Source organism: Schistocerca serialis, chromosome 9 (assembly GCF_023864345.2).
Source record: "Schistocerca serialis cubense isolate TAMUIC-IGC-003099 chromosome 9, iqSchSeri2.2, whole genome shotgun sequence".
NCBI classification, from domain to species: domain Eukaryota; kingdom Metazoa; phylum Arthropoda; class Insecta; order Orthoptera; family Acrididae; genus Schistocerca; species Schistocerca serialis.
The window spans coordinates 332,059,592-332,078,040 of NC_064646.1; positions in this window are offsets into that span (position 1 = coordinate 332,059,592).

The window sequence follows — 18,449 nt, forward strand, 5'->3', positions numbered from 1 at the left end:
TCTACGCGCGTATTGGGTTCAACTTGCTGAGTGTGTGAATGAATTCAGAACACAAAAACCTGACTATAATCGATGGAATTTGCGGTCAACTGAACCCATCGTTTGTTATTGCTGCTCATACGTACCATAGAATCCCACTTTTAGTCAGAGTGTGACAGTGGTGTTGAAAAGCACGCGATTTAACTGAAAGCCGCTTACGTGGTTGAGTGTCAAAAGACTTTTGGAAATCTAGAAATACGGAATCAATTTAAAATCCATTGTCAATTTTACTCAGCATTTAGTGGTTGTGAAGAGCTAGTTGTATTTCAGTAGAACCATGTATTCTAAATCCGTATTGGCTATGAATCAATAGACCGTTCTGTTCGAGGCAATTCATAATTTACGAACTCAATATATGTTCTAGAATCCTGCTGCATGTAAACGTTAATCATATGAGCCTGTATTTTATGGATTACTCCTACTACCGTTCTAGAATATTGGTGTGACCAGCGCAATTTTCCTGTCTTTTGGTACGGATCGTTCGTCCAGGGGCGGTTGAACATGATAGTTAGATACGGAGCTATTGCATACTGTAAAAGAAACCTAACTGGTATACAGTCTGGACGAGAAGTATGGCTTTTATTATGTGATTTAAGTTGCTTCACTACTCAGGCGATATCTACTTGTAAGTTACACATTTTGGCAGCTGCTCTTGCTTAGAATTATGGAATGTTTCCTTCGTCTTCTTTGTTGAAGGAATTCCCAGAGACTGTATTTAGTAAATCTCCTTTGGCAGTACTGTTGTCGACATTATTTCCGCTGCTAACGCGCAGAGGAGGTATTGACCGTGTCTTGCAGTTAGCATACTTTACCTACGACCAGAATCTGTTTGGATTTTCTGCAGGTCTCGAGATGTAGTTCCGTTGTGGTGACTTTCATAAACATCTCGCATCCATGTCTCCGTTAAATTTACAGTTTCTGTATAAGAACGCCTTTTCTGGAGATTTTGCGTCCGTTTATACCTGGAATGTTTTTCTCTTCGTTTCTGTAACACCGTTCTGATCTGTTTCGTGTGCCATGAGGGATCAGCTCCGTCGTTTCTTAATTTATTTGGTATAAGTCTCTCAACTGCTAGCGATACTATTTCTTTGAATTCAAACCACAGCTCTTCTAACTTACATTGTTAGTTCGGGAGGAATGCCGATTGTCTGTCAAGAAGCGTAAAGTGAATTTTTATCCGACTTTTTTAATGGATATATTTTTCATCTATTTTTGGATTAATTCGGGGTTGCAGTATTTAACCACGTTACGAGAAACCTTTGCTCAACAATTCGTGAAACAATTTTAAATAATCGTTATCAGCTAAGAATTATTTGTTGCTCAGAGATCAAGTGTTTTTAACAAACGTTTACTATTCATGTGGCATCATGAATTAACTGATCGAAATAATTTTTAGAGAGTGCATTTAGTACAATTTCGGATGATGTGTTCGCGTACCTCTTGTTTTAAACATCATTTTTGCCAATATATCGAGGATGAATTTAAGCTTCCACCAAAAGTAACGGAAGAACGGTGATGGTCAGCTGTCAAATAAGTTCAACGATGGCAAACATATGACTAGAAAGTACCACGAACACACACATTTTATCCCCAGAATACCACAGGTGTCTATAGAACTGCTATTTCAATTTAAAGGCTGTAATTTACAATCAAATGACCCAAAACTTTAAAATTAACGAAAGCTAGATTATTTTTTTATAGGAGTTGTAACAGCTATTGATCTCAGCATGCTGTGGGAAAGTAAATTGTGAAGTTCAATATGAAACTGAACTATCTGCTGTAATTGCTAATGTACTTTAAGGGACGCCCAAGAACACACTGGGTTAAATTTAGCTAGGATCGTGGGAGTGTCGATGAGCTCAGCATAACTCATTCCCTCAGCTTTCACAGCGCGAGTTCTTTGACATTGCAATGGTTCTGGTGCCACTTCCACTATTTTAAAGCAAATGTTGTGCCGCGGAAGACTTTCACTAAGAACGCAATTAGTCTAGTAAAGACAGGCTATATTTGGTGGGGCTCTATGTCCTTCAGTTAAGTCAGAACACGGTAATCACACTTCCTGATGAAAATATTTTTCGTTCTCAACCAGAATTCAAGCAAAGTTTATGGGAGTCAGTAGTGAGGAGTGATCGTCTACTCAACAAATTTCCAAGAATTAACGAAACTTGTGGAAAGTTCTGCAAGAAACACCCGTTAAATTGTTCCTAACGTAACATGATACTGATTCACATCATGAGCACCATATACGCCCACAGTACTCTGCCCTTCTCGCATTTTACATACTCATTCGCGAACGGAGGACGATCCACGAATAACAATACCACACTGAGAAAATCGAGGAGCAATCTAACCGTTGCGTCGGCTGTATTAATTATATGCCACAAAAATTAAACATTTATTAAGAGTACAAATTGTCACTTCCCACCCGATTTACAGTATTTTACTCGTCGAAGACAGTCGCACTTCTGTCACAGCTTACTGCACCAAGCACACCCAAACAGCACTGGCGATGTGGTCTGCTTTTTGTCGAAACCAGTCACAATCTCTTCTGAACAAACGGCTACAACACCTCATCTGAACACAATTATTAGTGGAAATTACGGCAAATGCATGTTTCCACTTGAAGTAATCTTTTACGAAAATTGTGTTATATCTGCTTGTCTTCAAAATACTACATCACACGGAGTACTACATTTATACGCCATATTTCATACAAATCTATCGCAACTCTGGAGGTCTTGATTCGCTTTTACTGCATCCTTCTTCTCTTTGAACCAGAAATGTGTATATTTGTCAACTACTGATTACGTTTGAGAAACGACGAACTTAGCCACATGGAAACGTGTTCATGCACGGCAGTGATCTGTGCCTTCCTACTGGCCGTTGCCTCTGCCTCGTGATGCTGTTGGAACAATGGAAAACATTGTCTCCGCCCGTTTGTCGACGAATACGGCTGTATCACTTTAATTGAATTAAAATTCAACCGAAGCTACTGGCCTGATTTTGGTGCAGGTTGTATCAGTAAACTTAGACGTCTTGGCTACATATTATCCTATATAAGAAACAATAATTTCTCTAAACGTTAACTTAGTACAAACAAAATCTCCCTTGGCCGTTGAGTAGAGCAGGGAAATGAAATAGAAAGAAAAACGTAGCACATATCGTTACCAATACGTATACGTAAAATCAAAATTACATGCAAATGAAAACTAGAAATTATAAAAACATTATATTGTATTTTATCCATTTGTTAAATCACATCATACGTGGTCACACCTTCTTTTTCACCCTATAGGTATAGAAGCAAACACTAAATGTTCTTATACTGCCGAATTGGAATTCCTCCTCCACTTCTGTGAAAGCAGTTAATTGAGGGAACTTCTCATTGGTATCACTCTGACCAGTACTAAGCAATAAGATAGAGTCAAGCAGAAATTACTCATTCATAGCCGAGAACAGGGTCACTGACCACATAAACTACTGACATACACGGACGGTACTCAATGAATGCAGCAACCAGCACATATACCTATCAAATTAACTTAAACAACTCCTGGAAAACACAGCACAGGAGACATTTGAATTTATGTGGGCATCGTAACGTATTACAGCTAGAGATGAACCCTTGAGGTAACATTCGAGGTGACGGAAGAAGAATGATTGTGATGAGTGGTCATTACTGCAAGATCGCGACTTAACATGCTCTCCGATTGTAAACAGTGGAGCCTACACACGACTGACATTCCTAAGGTATATCAGCAGGGCGACAAGTGTCTAGAGCATATTCTGCGCATTCAGCGTCGTTTCTCTGTAGCTGTCGGTCCGAAGAGAAGCTGGCAAACAGACTGGGGTTCAGCACTCTGAAGCTTTGTTACTTCTGAAAGTCAGCGCACTGTTAAGTTTTCGCCCTCAGAATAAGGCTGGTGCCATGTGCAGATAGAATGAATGGTCAAGAACTTGGAAAACAAGCATCGTCTTTTCTTCACAGAAATATCCCTTCTGCCTTCATCCTAACATTTGAGACATAGTCGCTTTAGCAGCACTGAGATTCCTGTAGCAAGACAACACCTCTACTGGATTGCAGTACCCAGTTTCGAGTCTCAGTCAAGCACAAACTCCAAAGTCCACCACTAATTTATTTCGAAGCCTGTGGGCGGCTGAAAACCTCATCTCCCTTGATAATACAGTTCTTGTAAGTACAGAGCAACTAGTTAAAAATGTCTCCGGAACCTACAATCATGTGAACTGATATTTAGTTATTCAGAGTTTCGTCCTCTGTTAACGGCGTGTCTGGATTAAAGTGTTACACAGTCACAACCTGTAATATTATGTGATTGCCTTATCATTTTAAATCATTCACCGATCGAGCAGTCGCTCGGCAACAGCTACAGTTAGCAAATAATGTTGCGAGAATGTAAAAGGTGAACGACCTGTGACGTAACTTGTTTATTGTCGAAGCGCCGTCAGAGATGCAGTGAGTTATTGACTTTGAAAACCGCGGCGAAGAGAAGAAGAACACTTTTACACATTCTTTTGATGTACGAGATATTCTAGAGGAACAGTTACTCAGTCACTCATTATTTCTCTTGTCTCTCGTAACTTGTGTCGGACGCGCATGTCTTACCGGCGTATTATTATCGTTAAATGTAATATTATTTTAGTGTAAAGTAAAAGTGCAATACTAAAAGTGCAATACTGCATAGCAGTAGATTTATTGTGCGACGTGTATGTGAAAACGTCAAAGGAATTATTTTTATTACGAGAAGAGAAGTGCCAGTCGAAACGGCATCCATGTTAAATCTTTCATTGCAGTGTAAGTTCATCTATTAATTGCCACAAATTCAGATTTTAATGGAATTGGTGTATGGACTATTTATTTAATACAGAATCTATGTCTCACTCCTTCATGAAGTTATTTAATTTTCTTTATGTTTCTGCCAAATAGAGAGTTCACAGTCACGAATTCTTTCGTCGAAATCGGACGGAAGTTGTATGCGGCGAAATATTTTCTCCGCGCCATATTCCACTGGTAAATGCATGATAAACTACGGTCCCTTAGGAAATTCATGTTGAGCTATACAAAAATAATTATATTTTGAATAGGCATTTACTCTCCCCAACAATGCAACTTCCGACTGATCAGACGATCCAACAACAAACAGCCGCACACGGTCGGCGTTCACAAATATATTTCCACCGCTGATTATAGCTATATGTTACAGCACAAATGTAAACATATTGTTATAATTAGTGACTACGAACGGGGACATTTATAACTGTATATTTATGTATACACATTACGTAAACATATCGTTATAAACCCCAAGTTAGACATTTATTGTAGGGTTGTACCAACTTCTCAAAACACAAGTCATAGAAAGCAGCCGCTTCTTCTTCCTGTCAATTCTCTACGCTCATCTAAGCTCGATGGCTGTGCGAAAATGTTGTCTTCATAGCCATTAGTTAATGTGAGGAGAGATGAGACCCAGGAGGAGCAAATTAGGGGATGTAGTGTGGGTGATGAAACACTTCCCACTTGCCCCTGCAGATTGCGAACGACCGTATGTCAGTTCTATAATGTGGGCTGCATAACATAAGGCGAAATCTCTCACCTGGATCTCATATTTGGCGGGAAAACTATTTTCTATACATATATGTGCAAGGCTTTATTGAATTTTCACAGTGGTTTCCATTTCTTGACCGATCGCAACACACTTTCCGAATATCCCTCGTATTATGATGATCGTTTCTTTCTATGGTGGTCGGAGTGCAAAAGAATTTTTATTTGGAGAAGAAAGTTGATGATTAAAATTTCGTGAGAAGATTCCGCGGTTACGAAAAACGATTTTGTTTCTCAATGTATTCCAATAACCCTAATTGCTACGGATCCCACACCGCACAGGAGTACTCTATAAGGACGGAAAAGCGTAGTGTAGGCAGTCTAGTTAGTAGGTCTGTTATATTTCCGAAGAGTCCTGCAAGAAAACACAGACATTGGTTGCCTTCCCCACAACATTTTCTGTGTCATATTTTCAATTTAAGTTGTTCGTAACTGTAATTCCTAGGTAGTAAGTAGAATTTTCGGGCTTCATATTTGACTGATTATGGTGTAACCGAAATTTAACAAAATCATTTTAGGGTGAACTGCAGATTTTAGCACCATACAAATATTATTTCTAGATAGCTTTGAAATTTGTTTTGATCTTCTTATGACTCTACTAGGCGGTAAACGACAGAATCGTCTGCAAACAATGTAAGACATGTGCTCAGATTGTCTCCAAAATCGTTTATATAGATAAAGAAACCAGAGGCAGAAAAAAAACTACCTGTATGGTTTACTGCCAGTTGCAACGAAGTGAGACCTCTCTGGCAGAAAACCACGAATACAATCACGTAAGTGATACGATATTCCATAAGCAGGCACTTTCACTTGAAGCTGCTTATGTGGTACAGTGTCAAAAGTCTTCTGGAAACCTAGAAGTATGGAATCAACTTGAAATCCAATGTCAATAGCACTCAGTATTTCGTGAGTGTAAAGAGCTAGTTGTGTTTCATATGAGCGATGCTTTCTAAACTCCGGTTGACTGTGTTTTAATAGCCCCTTCTCTACGAAGTAATTGATGATGTTCGAACATCATATATGTTCCTCAATCCTGCAACAGAGCGACGTTAGTGATATGGCCCCGTAATTTAGTGGATTTCTCCTAATACCTCTATTGAACATTTATCTAACTTGTGGAACTTTCCAGACTTTGAGTACAGATCTTACGTTAAGGGAAGCGTTGTATATGACTGATAGGTAAGGAGCTATAGTATCAGCACACTGTGAAAGGAACTTAAATGGTGTACACTATGTACCGGAAGACCTGATTTTTTAAGCCATTTAAGTTGCTTCACTACTCCGACGATATCTACTACGAAGTTACTCATGTTGGCAGCTGTTCTTAATCTTGCATTGGTGTCTGAACTAAATTTCTGGATTGTGTAAAAGATTACCTCTCATGGAGATTTTGCGTTTGTCTGAACTTGGCATGCTTTCTTTGTTGTTTCTGCCGTAGTTCTCTAAGCAGTCTTGTGTACCAAGGAGATCAGATCAGTCGTTTGTTAATTTGTTTGGTAAAAATATTTTGGTTGCTGTCTATACTATTTCTTGGAATACAAGACGCCTCTGATGTACGCTTATAGTGGTAATTTGGAATTAATGGAGATTGGCTCTCTGGAAGGCGTCAAGTGAACTGATATCTGTTTTTTTGAATAGGCATACTTTTCGCTTACTTTTGGAGGATTTAAGGGTTACAATAATCTTTCTCACTAAGACAATCCTGCGTTCACTAATACCTGTATCCGTACTGATGGTTGTTATTAGCTTAGGATTATTTGTTGCTAAAAGGTCAAGTGTCTTTTCACAACCGTTTACTATTTGCACATGGTCATGTACAAATTGCTCGAAATTATTTTCAGGATATATGTTTAGCACTACATCGGAACGCGCTTTATAGGTAACTCCGGATTTAATCATATATTTTCGCCAACATATCGAGGGTAAACTAAAGTCATTACAAACTGTAGTTGTATAAATCAGGTACGAGTTTTAAATTAAACTTAATTTTTCTCTTATCATTTCAGTAATTATTGCATCTAAGTCGGGAGGTCGGTAAAAGGATCCAATTATTATTTGATTCCAGTTGCCAAGAATAATCTTTGCCCATACTAATTCACGGGAAATTTATACTTCAATTTTGTGACAAGACCAGCCGCTTCTAATAACAACAACCACGCCACCGTCAACTTGTTTATCACATACTTTTGGAAAACCGGTATGTTCTTCCGAAAATGATCTTCCGAACTTATATCTTGCCCTATCCAGCTTACAGCGGCTATATCAATTTGAGCATCAGTGCTATCTATAGGCCCTTGGAGCTCTGGTACTTTCCCAACACAGCTTTCACAATTTACAGTTGTTATGCAGATGGTTCCCATATCTACGTTCTGTAATGACTTGGCAAGACAGCCAAGTCACTATGCGAGGATGCCGAAAGGCACGCGTTAGGCTCATGCAGGCTGGCGTGAGGTCTGGAACAGTTAAAGGAGTTGAGTCTAATAAATAAAGTACGAAGATCTTGCAGTACTTAACTTTAATCCACAATTGGAGAACATCGGTCTGACGGTATAGGCTATATAATCTCAATATAAACTGGTAATGGCGCCTTGCTAGGTCGTAGCAATTGACGTAGCTGAAGGCTATGCTAACTATCGTCTCGGCAAATGAGAGCGCTATTTGTCAGTTCCATCTCTAGTAAAGTCGGCTGTACGACTGGGACGAGTGCTAGGACGTCTCACTAGACCTGCCGTGTGGCGGCGCTCGGTCTGCAATCACTGACAGTGGCGACACGCGGGTCCGATGTATACTAGCGGACCGCAGCCGATTTAAAAGCTACCACCTAGCAAGTGTGGTGTCTGGCGGTGACACCACACGTTCTTCATGTGTTCCGCCTGCATCCTTCGAGACTGAAGCCTTTTTGGGTTCTCCCGCTACCCTCCAATTGAAGAAAAATTCCCAGTCGATGCCACACAGCCCCTGCTACCGGTGTTGCCTCCTTGTGCACGTAGTGGGCTGCTGATCTGTTCAGCGGATCTACGGCGTAGGTCGGCGAATCTTCAGCCTTCATGGTCGCAAGCCTCTGATTCAGACCCTCCACTCGGATCTGTAGCAGAGGTCCACAATCGGTTGTGTTGACTATGTTACAAATGGTGAGTTCTCCTTTCATCTCGCAAGCAAGACTGACAGCCTAGACTCCTTCTGTTAGCCGCTCGAAATCGGAGAAAATCTCTTCCGATCCTAAGAGTCACACGTCATAGGTACCACCTGCAGTTGGCTGCATCCTGAGCTGTTCATAGCATCCGGAAAGACCCGTTCCACGCCTGGAATGACACCACTCGGTATGCACACGGAGATCACATAGGCTTCTTCTCCGAATTTCCGTGTCGCCATCTTATTTCCTGTTCATGTTTTGGTCCAGATATGCAGTGCCACGTATCGACAGCGGATTCTGTTCTTTATTGCAGTGGGGCAAGGGCTATAAAAGAGCTTCTACACTTAAATAACTCTCTACGAAATCACTAACTGTATCCATGATTCTTCTAATTCCAGGTAACTTATGAACTCACAACTGGTCACAAGTAAGAAATCATTACAGGCAACGTGTTCATACCCGGTGCTTCAATGCTTCACAAAAGATATAAGCAGGGAGCCCTCAACACCACCGGCCGAGAAGTTTGTGACACATTGTCAACGGCAGTCGGTATCTAACGCTGCAGTTATTTGTTTTGTCGGTGAATGCAAAGCAATTTCTCACAGCAGTACGTGAAGCTGGTCCTCTGCTGCAGGCCAAGCAACGTAGAAACTGCACACCATTGGAGTGGAGCCATGCAGAATGGGCTGAGGTGTTTTCCTATTTTCAAATAAACACACGAATGGCCGAATGTGTATGAAAGTGTAGTTCAGGAAAAAATTGCTTCTCTGATGCTTTAGACGTGTTTTCCTATAATAGTACTGTGAACATAAACTGGGATGTTTATTTAAACTTCGTCGAGAAACCAAGTGTTTCCATTCCTTCTACAGGTGAATCTACGTAGATGGCTGCAACCATGTTGACAGGCAAGCACGTCTTAGTTCCTAGTCTGACAAATACTTACATATATTCTCAAACCTATAACGACTCGCAAAGTCACTCTGTCTTTGTTCGGTAGAAAACATTAGGAGCTGATTCGAACAGTGGACGAATCTAACAATTAGTGTTCCCACAATGTGGTACCTTTATCGCATCTGATCATCAGTGTGTGCTTTAGCATCATTCTTGTCAATGACATTATTCTCAATAATCAAAACAATTAATGATTTACATCTCTCGGCAAATAAGTGTCACATGACTCAACATGTGTAACCAACAATATTTTACGAGAATCTACGTTTCACCTTAATGTCAACGTCATAACAAAATGAATACAGCATTTACAACGTTCATCAACCGTCTCATTTATCTTTAACACCTCGTTCATTACAAACCATCATCACTATGATAAAAGTTCCATGAATATTCAAACTTGTCAGTTTTATAATGATATCTCCCTATAATCTTATACTTCGATTCACACTTACATCTCAGACAACTACAACACCTCAACTATTATCGCTATAAGCTTAGTACATTAATAATTATATAATTAGTAATTTAAAGTGAGCAAAATTCTTGTATGTCGTACAAAGTGCACTTTCAACGTAACGTTATCCTCATAATCACGAGAAACTACATTACACACTTGTTTAAAGATTTCTTTTAATTTCAATCTATTTAAAGGAGTTTCTCATATTGTAGTGGATAATAATTACTTTGAACTGTAACTGAAATTGTTCGGAATAGGTGTTACCTGTGGTAATCTACCTTACAGAACCCTATTTCCTACACAATACTTGAAGTTGCCACCTGAAACATATTTAATGACTGTCGTGTTGTACATGACATCGCTGTTACCACACTTTACAATGCAGCACAGATACAGTTTCGTCATTAACAATGTAACACTTAAGTATTCAAATGATTAACAGAATTCCAATAATGCAAGTTATCTGTCATTTTAGCCTCAGACAAGATCGAGTAGACATGAATTATGTTCAGCTTCAGAAGGTACTGACAGAATTTATTCTGTAAGCTGATATATGCATATGGGATAATAATAAAACACTAAACACATAACCGGATAACCACAGATAGAGTTAAAACAACAGAAAGAAGTAGCTCCATACAAAATAGAGAATATGACGAAATAGAACAGTGGAGAATAGAACAATGGTACATTTCTCAGAGTCATGTACTCACAGGTATACAATGTGTTTGTCTAACATTAAGCGTTTAACAAATGAATGAGTTATTTAAAACATACCATCTAATAGTCATGAGTTTCTTCGAAATATTACATGCAACAAAAAAGCTACCAAAGAGTACAAAATTCGAGAGCATACCTAAGATCACAAATAAAACCAACTTAATGACATAACCTCTGCTATGTTCGAAACTAATGACACAAAGAAAATCTCTGCTGCGTACTGACAACAGAATCATCACACTGGAGGGACATACTGAACAATAAATTATGTTTTTACTTATTATTACTTAATGACACATGTACAACCTAAACCTCATACTACCAAGTAATACATAGAGAGACCATCACACAGTTACTTAAATCACTATCATGAAATGACCAAACAAGGTTACTTCTACTCCTTGTACTACTTCTCGACCAAACCAGATATGAGAGTTCTTCCTACCTTGCCTCCCGTCCGTTCATATTCAATTCAACTTTAGATTTGGAAACAACACTAATCCTAAACAGTTACTCTTCCATTACAGGTCGAAAAGTTTATATTTCAGAGCTTCAGGTGTTTTCAGGTAAATATTTCAACTAGTAATGAGTTCCACAACTTGCACATATTTACATTGAACTCATTTTATAAGTTCTGTATGTTTACAGTTTTCTTTGGGAATTTATTTTCTATGGTTCATTGTAAACCATACAAAATTTCGTACTATAAAAACAATAATCTCTGCAGTATCAGCACAGCATATTTTCTACACATGAATAAAATATGTTTTAGAAATCAAACCTCATTGTCTTTAGTAGTCTCGTAACTGGCAATATTTAGTGTACAGTTATTTCTTTGCTTCACAAGAAGTGTAGAAACAGCTAGTTTAGAACCTACCAGTAGTGCTGCTGCAAACATCACAACAGGTATTTCATGAATCTTTAGTCACATGTTGCATCTCAAGGTCAAAAATTTCTTATCAGTTTAACATGACTCTGAAAAGGATGGTGGTAGCATTACCTTGGTCACTGGAGGACTATCGCTAAATTTTATATGGATCTGCCTTACCTTCCTATCTAAAGAACAAGGACTCGACTGACCATGGGTTTATTAAATTCATGACAGGAACATTCAGGGCATAGCCTATAGCTAACTTCTGCTATTTCAGACTGTCTGAACGTTCAGCATTATAAACTGAAAATTTCAGTACGTTAACCATTAAAATTGGATCAACATTTTATGTAATACCTTTTCAATAAACAAAACATCGAAAAGACATCCCAACACAGTGTAGGGTGGTGGCGTCGACTTCTACAAGAGACTGAAATCTATTTCTGTGACCAGCCAGAAAGCGATGAATAAAATACGAGCCATAGTTTCCACTCTAAAAGTCCACATTCTTGTCTTGCTCACTGACAGAAATATATCCATTCCGTATTTACTCAACAGGATCAGGAACTATGATTATAAACGAAATTTGTGAGTTGTAGTTGATAGATATATTTGATAAACATTCACATGCGCAACACAGTAATATTCCTGATGATAACACTAATAATAAATCTGATATCTCTACCATAAGCATCACTATGAGCAGTTCAGAGGCGATGTCTACGGTAAGTTCATAATTAATGGCTACTTCGACGAAATCTAAGTGACCCAGGACGGTGTACAGTCCTCACGGCTTCGCTTTCTATTTGTACCGAAAACACGATTTTGTTCCAGTCTCGCTGTGACGTCATCCGAGACTGCTCGTAAGCCAGTGTTTGACTCATGAGGACCTTATGGTAGCTGGGTGCGAAGTGAAGTCTTGTCACTGTATCTGAGGGCGTATTTATATATGGGCGCAGCGGACAGCCAACGGAAATACCTACCGTCGTCCGCTCTATCCCCAAATAGCAGCATCTACACAGTCACTTTCTTGGAGACATTATTATACAACACTGTCATGAATCAGATTAGATCTTAATAATTTTTGTATAAATGAAGTTAAATAGGCTTTAATAACAGAAAAAAGCTTTAGCCCACCAGCATTTATACTTAGTCATCAAGAATTTTTACAAAGGAACTGACAGTAGAACATTACCTTTGAACTAAAACTTTAAAACACCTTGTACTGCTAGCTATTTACAGCAAGGTCTTGAAACTTGTTATGGCTCTTTAGGCGCTGTAACGAAAGCTTTCTGTTGTTAATATAAGTGATACCTAATCTAATACAAACAAGGATGTTTTTGTTCCAAATTTAGTTTCCAGTAAATTAGTCAAAAACAATTAGTGGTAGGTCAATGGTCACATACTTAAAGTTTTTATGTCGAACTGAGGCTTCATTTTAATTTTTGGCTTTCTAGCTTTATTATTTACTGCCACTAATAATTTCTTAAAAGAATGTGTTTACAGAAAGAGATTCATCTGATTACTCTGAGATTGGTCAGTTTTAAAATTAATATCCTGAGCATATGTTGACAAAGTATAGAAACGCAACTTTAATTTTTAATTTCATTCTACAATTAAGTTGCAATACTTGTATGTTACGCTAAGGCGCGTTATGATGACGTAGCGTTGTCCAGGCACACTCACTAGCCTCTGTATCTCTCATATGATACAGCACCTGTTTCTCCACATCACTCTCCATATATTTTGGTGAAAAAAGTTATTTTCGAACAAAATTAAGTATTAGAAAGAAGAGATGTTACTATAGCTGATCCCTTTTAATTAAGTTGAGTTTAGCAAAATTCGTTAATACTACTCTTACAAACTAACTATATATAAAAATGGCATAGTGGAGTTTTGCGAATTATGTACATAAAATTCATAGAGACTGAAAAAAACTTTCGATTATTACAAATTACTTTTTTATAATTTTTTCAGTCTGCACCTGAAAGCGATACACAGAATTTTTTATTTTTCAGTACTCACTAATTATATCACACTCGTAGGCACCACTGTGACCGTCTTTAAGATACTTCCACTCAACCATTAGACTTAGGGGGTGGGATTTCACTTGTCAATAGCATTTTATTACAAATAAGAAAGAGGATGATTCAGTGTAGATTGGGTCATCCTCTCTTCGTCACCTCTACAGCTTGTATTCTGCCTTTGAAGAAGCCTCCATGTCCCTGAGAAACAGATAACGCAGCCTAAGCTTCTGTTTCCAACTTACGTCTAAGGGAGGACCAAACAAATTTTCTATTCTATTTTACTTGAATAGTTCCAATAATTGGTGAGTTACTTGAAAGAATTTCCTGTTTCTTCCTTTCTTTCTGCTTTAGAAAATAGTCATTGACTGTTTAAAATGATGTTTGGCAATTCGTTACATGATAAGGTCATAACATTTCCCTGCATCATTAAGCGTGAATCACAAACTTCGCAGTTGCCTTTTCTTTTTCACATAAACCATAGCTATTATGCAATGAAGGTCAATTTCACTTCTTAAATAGTGACATTTCGGGCTGGTTTGCAATTTATTTTATTACTTTAGATAGCGCTTTACTTAGAAGTTGCACTAGGGTTTATAAATTTTTCTTTTATTTTGCTCAATTATCGTATGTATTAGTATGGTAAAAAAGTTATTTGTTCGGCGGCAGTTAGAATGCTTTTTTGCACACATCATCAGAAAGTTGTTTTTATTATAACATAATAATACTTTACTATCTGAATTTCTTAACACATTCGCTGATTTATTTTCTGTTGCCTGTATTTACCTGGTAACTAGCCATCTGCCTTTAGCAAGATTACGCATTTCCCAAACCTTTTTGCGAGACATGAGGGAGTTTAACCATCAATCTTCCACCATTTAACTCTATACATCTGCCCACTGACTTAATGTCTCCTGTCTCTCCCCATTCTCATTTATACATTTACTTCGAAACTTCTTTCTCATTTTTTTTTCGTCAGCCTGCTGACCTAATCATTTCATGCGCTTTTGGTGTGATCCTCACACCACTCCTACACACCTCCTGCAATTACTATCAAAACGCTTTGGCTTGAATCTAGAAGCACCACATTATCTCTGTTTTACCTTCAGAAAACATTACCCAAATAAAAATTATTAATTTATTCTGATATTATTGTTTCAGATTTTAGGAATTCCCAGCTTCAGTAACGTCTCCTAATGCGATTGTTCCATATTTCGTAGTCTTTAATCTCTTTGGTGGATCTACTTTATTATTTATTTACTTCAGGCACGATTTTTCTACCATTCGTGATCTAAACTTACCCAGTGTTATTTTAGCACTTAGAATTTACTATAGCAAGCTACCTCTCCCATTGTTTTGTAAGTCATCATTTGGTTGTAGTCATGTTCAGGAATCATATTTACTCACTAGGAAGACATTACAAGCTAATAGCCTATGTGCAACATGTAGACGTATATTCCTTACTTACTACGACAGGAATGAATTAATGAATGAAACTTGAGAAGGAAGTAAAGTGTCATCCAGCTGGGACCGCACAGTATACCAAACTATGTATCCACCAAAGAGTGGCAGACCCCCTACAGAATCTAGTTTAGACAGAACAGAAAAAGAGAATGAAACATGAAAGCCAAATAAAGTTGATCCAGCTGGGACAGCACAGTATCCCAAACCGTGTATCACCCATAGAGTCGAAGACTCCCTGCAGAAACTGGTTACGCTTACAGTTAAATTTATTCAGATCTACAGTGTTTCGTAGACCAAGCTCTTTGTTACTTTTTGGGTATTCCAAGGGGCATGCGTTTGCATGAGGCTTACTCATTATTCTGAATGGTCATTGATAAACATGCATACACTTTTTTGTTTCCACGGAAATTTGTTTCAGATATTCCTTCAGTTTTGACCAAAGAGCTTTGCGTTGGGATTGTAAAATCAATCACCTTGAAAGGATGTTATGGGGTTCCGTATTAAACATTAGTTCACAAGGAGCAGCGTCTGTGGTATCAAAAGACTGAAGACGATTTGGTCAACATATATTATATGATCGGCCCAAGTCCAATGCTTCCTGGCATAGTAAGTTCTACACAGTCTGTTTAACTCACAAATAACTCTCTCGATCATATTGCCCTGTGGAAAATACGCCGAAATCCGTATAGGGCGGATTACGGCATTTCAAGACATGTCTTACATTTTTCAGACGAAACTTGAGGAACATTTTCTGATAAGAGACTTTAGCTTGCCAATCTTTACACCACGGTCCTCTTCTAGCCTGTCTACCAGCGTTTTGGCATTTCTTCTCTTTATCGGACAGAGTCTGACATATTTGCTATAAAACCGCCAGTCAGCATTAAAACAAATTTACTGTCGTGTCACCGCCAGACACCACACTTGCTAGGTGGTAGCCTTTAAATCGGCCGCGGTCCGTTAGTATACATCCGACCCACGTGTCGCCACTATCAGTGATTGGAGACCGAGCGCCGCCACACGGCAGGTCTAGAGAGATTTCCTAGCACTCGCCCCAGTTGTACAACCGACTTTGCTAGCGATGGTTCACTGACAAAATACGCTCTCATTTGCCGAGACGATAGTTAGCATAGCCTTCAGCTACGTCATTTGCTACGACCTAGCAAGGCGCCATGTTTATTTACTATTGATATTATGAATCATGTGCAGTCAAGAGCGACGCTCATCATTAATGGATTAAAGTTAAGTATTCCACCAGCTATGTCCGTTTTTCTAAAGTCTAATTTCCTTGTCCTGTTCCAGACCTCACGCGAGGTTGCATGAGCTAAAACGCGTGCCTCTCTGCTTCCTCTAGTACCCGGTGTTGGCTCTCCGGCCAACCCACAACATTGGCAACGAGGCAACACCGCGTTCGTAACTATCCTGCCCTGACTTACTTGTGTAATGGCTTCGCCACCGTCTCCAGATGTACTGTCCGACTTTTATCACTTACAGAATCAGCAGACGCAGGCCTCGTCCCGGGTCAACGTGCAATGTAAAACGATGCGGCAGCTGCCGCTCCACCGCTAACGCAGCCACAACACGCAGTTGCACCTACTTTTCGTCCGTCTGATGCTGCACTGGAAAGCTGGACGGAGTGGTCACGCCAATTTGGATTCCATCTCGCCGCCTACAGAATTCAAGATAACGAGCGGCAGCCTTTTTTATTGTCCTCCGTCGGGGTGCACACGTTCCATGTGATAGTCAAATTATTTCCCCAACGCGACACAGCAACTCTATCGTACGACGAAATTTTGTCTGCATTAGATGCATATTTCAAAGAATCAGTCAATGTAGTTGCCTAACCTTCTTTCATACAAAACATATGGCAGGTCAGACTAATCGGGAGTGGGTTCCAACCTTGCAAGGCCTTACTAGGGATTGTGCTTTTGAGTCTCAATGTGGACTCCCTCATTCAGATACTATGGTACGTGATATAATTGCACAGAACGTTTCTGAAGTTCGTATACCGGAACAGGTTTTGAAATTAGTCAATCCCTCCCTTCCACAAGTGATGGACATATTGGATCGGCTCAGGATTCATTTGAAACTTCGCCACCCATGTGTGAGGTTAACTGGCCTGCCGGGCGAGCTGCACGTAACAGTAAACAGTCCTCGCGCCTGGCCGCGCCGCTGACGCCACGCTCTCAGCCAAGTGTACCGCGCCAGAATGCAAATGCAGTGCTAAAATCATGCCCACGGTGTGCTACTAGACATTCGCGTGAGAATTGCCCGTCATGCCAGGCTATTTGCTTTTACTGTAATAAAAAAGGACATGTTCAAAGTGTTTGCCAGAAAAAGCTCAGATCGGAAACTCAAAATCATTCCAGGCCCTTTGCTTCGCGCCGGAATCGGAATCGAACCAGGGATACTCAGGCTCGCGACACTTCGCCCATGGAAATTCATATAGTTCATTCCACTCCACCCAGTGCCACTCTCTCTAACAGTGACTGTGTTCATCCCACAAATAGTGTGCGTCGACATCGCCGGCACTCCCATCAAGTCCACAGTGATTTTGTACCAGTGTCAGTTCACGTTGCACGAGACAGTCGCTCTTGTCGTCAGCAGGACAATAAACTTTTTGTGGACTTGGACATTAACGGCAACATGATACCATTCCAGATCGATACTGGGGCTGCAGTTTCACTGATCAATCAAGACACTTACAAACTGCTGGGTACACCTCCGTTGCGTGCCACAACTGTTAAGTTAACTACCTATTCAGGTCACAAGATCCCTGTGTTGGGACAGTACTGCCCTCTTGCAACATACAAGAGACAAACAAAACTTGTGTCATTTTACGTCCATCATTCTTCTTCTGCAGTGAACTTGTTTGGTTTCGATTTATTTCAGTTGTTTAACTTGTCTATAGTAAACCAGGTACTATCAGTGAACCAGACTGTGCCTTCAGACAGTGTTTCTCGTCTATGTGATGAATTTGCAGACATTTTTTGCACCAGGCCTCGGTTGCGCTAAGAACTATAAAGCACATTTGGAACTGAAAGTAAACACGCAACCAAAATTTTTCAGAGCACGCAATGTTCCCCACGCATTGCGTGATGAGGTCGCAAAAACATTACACGATTTGGAATCACAAGGTGTAATTGAACGTGTGCAGGCTTCTCTCTGGG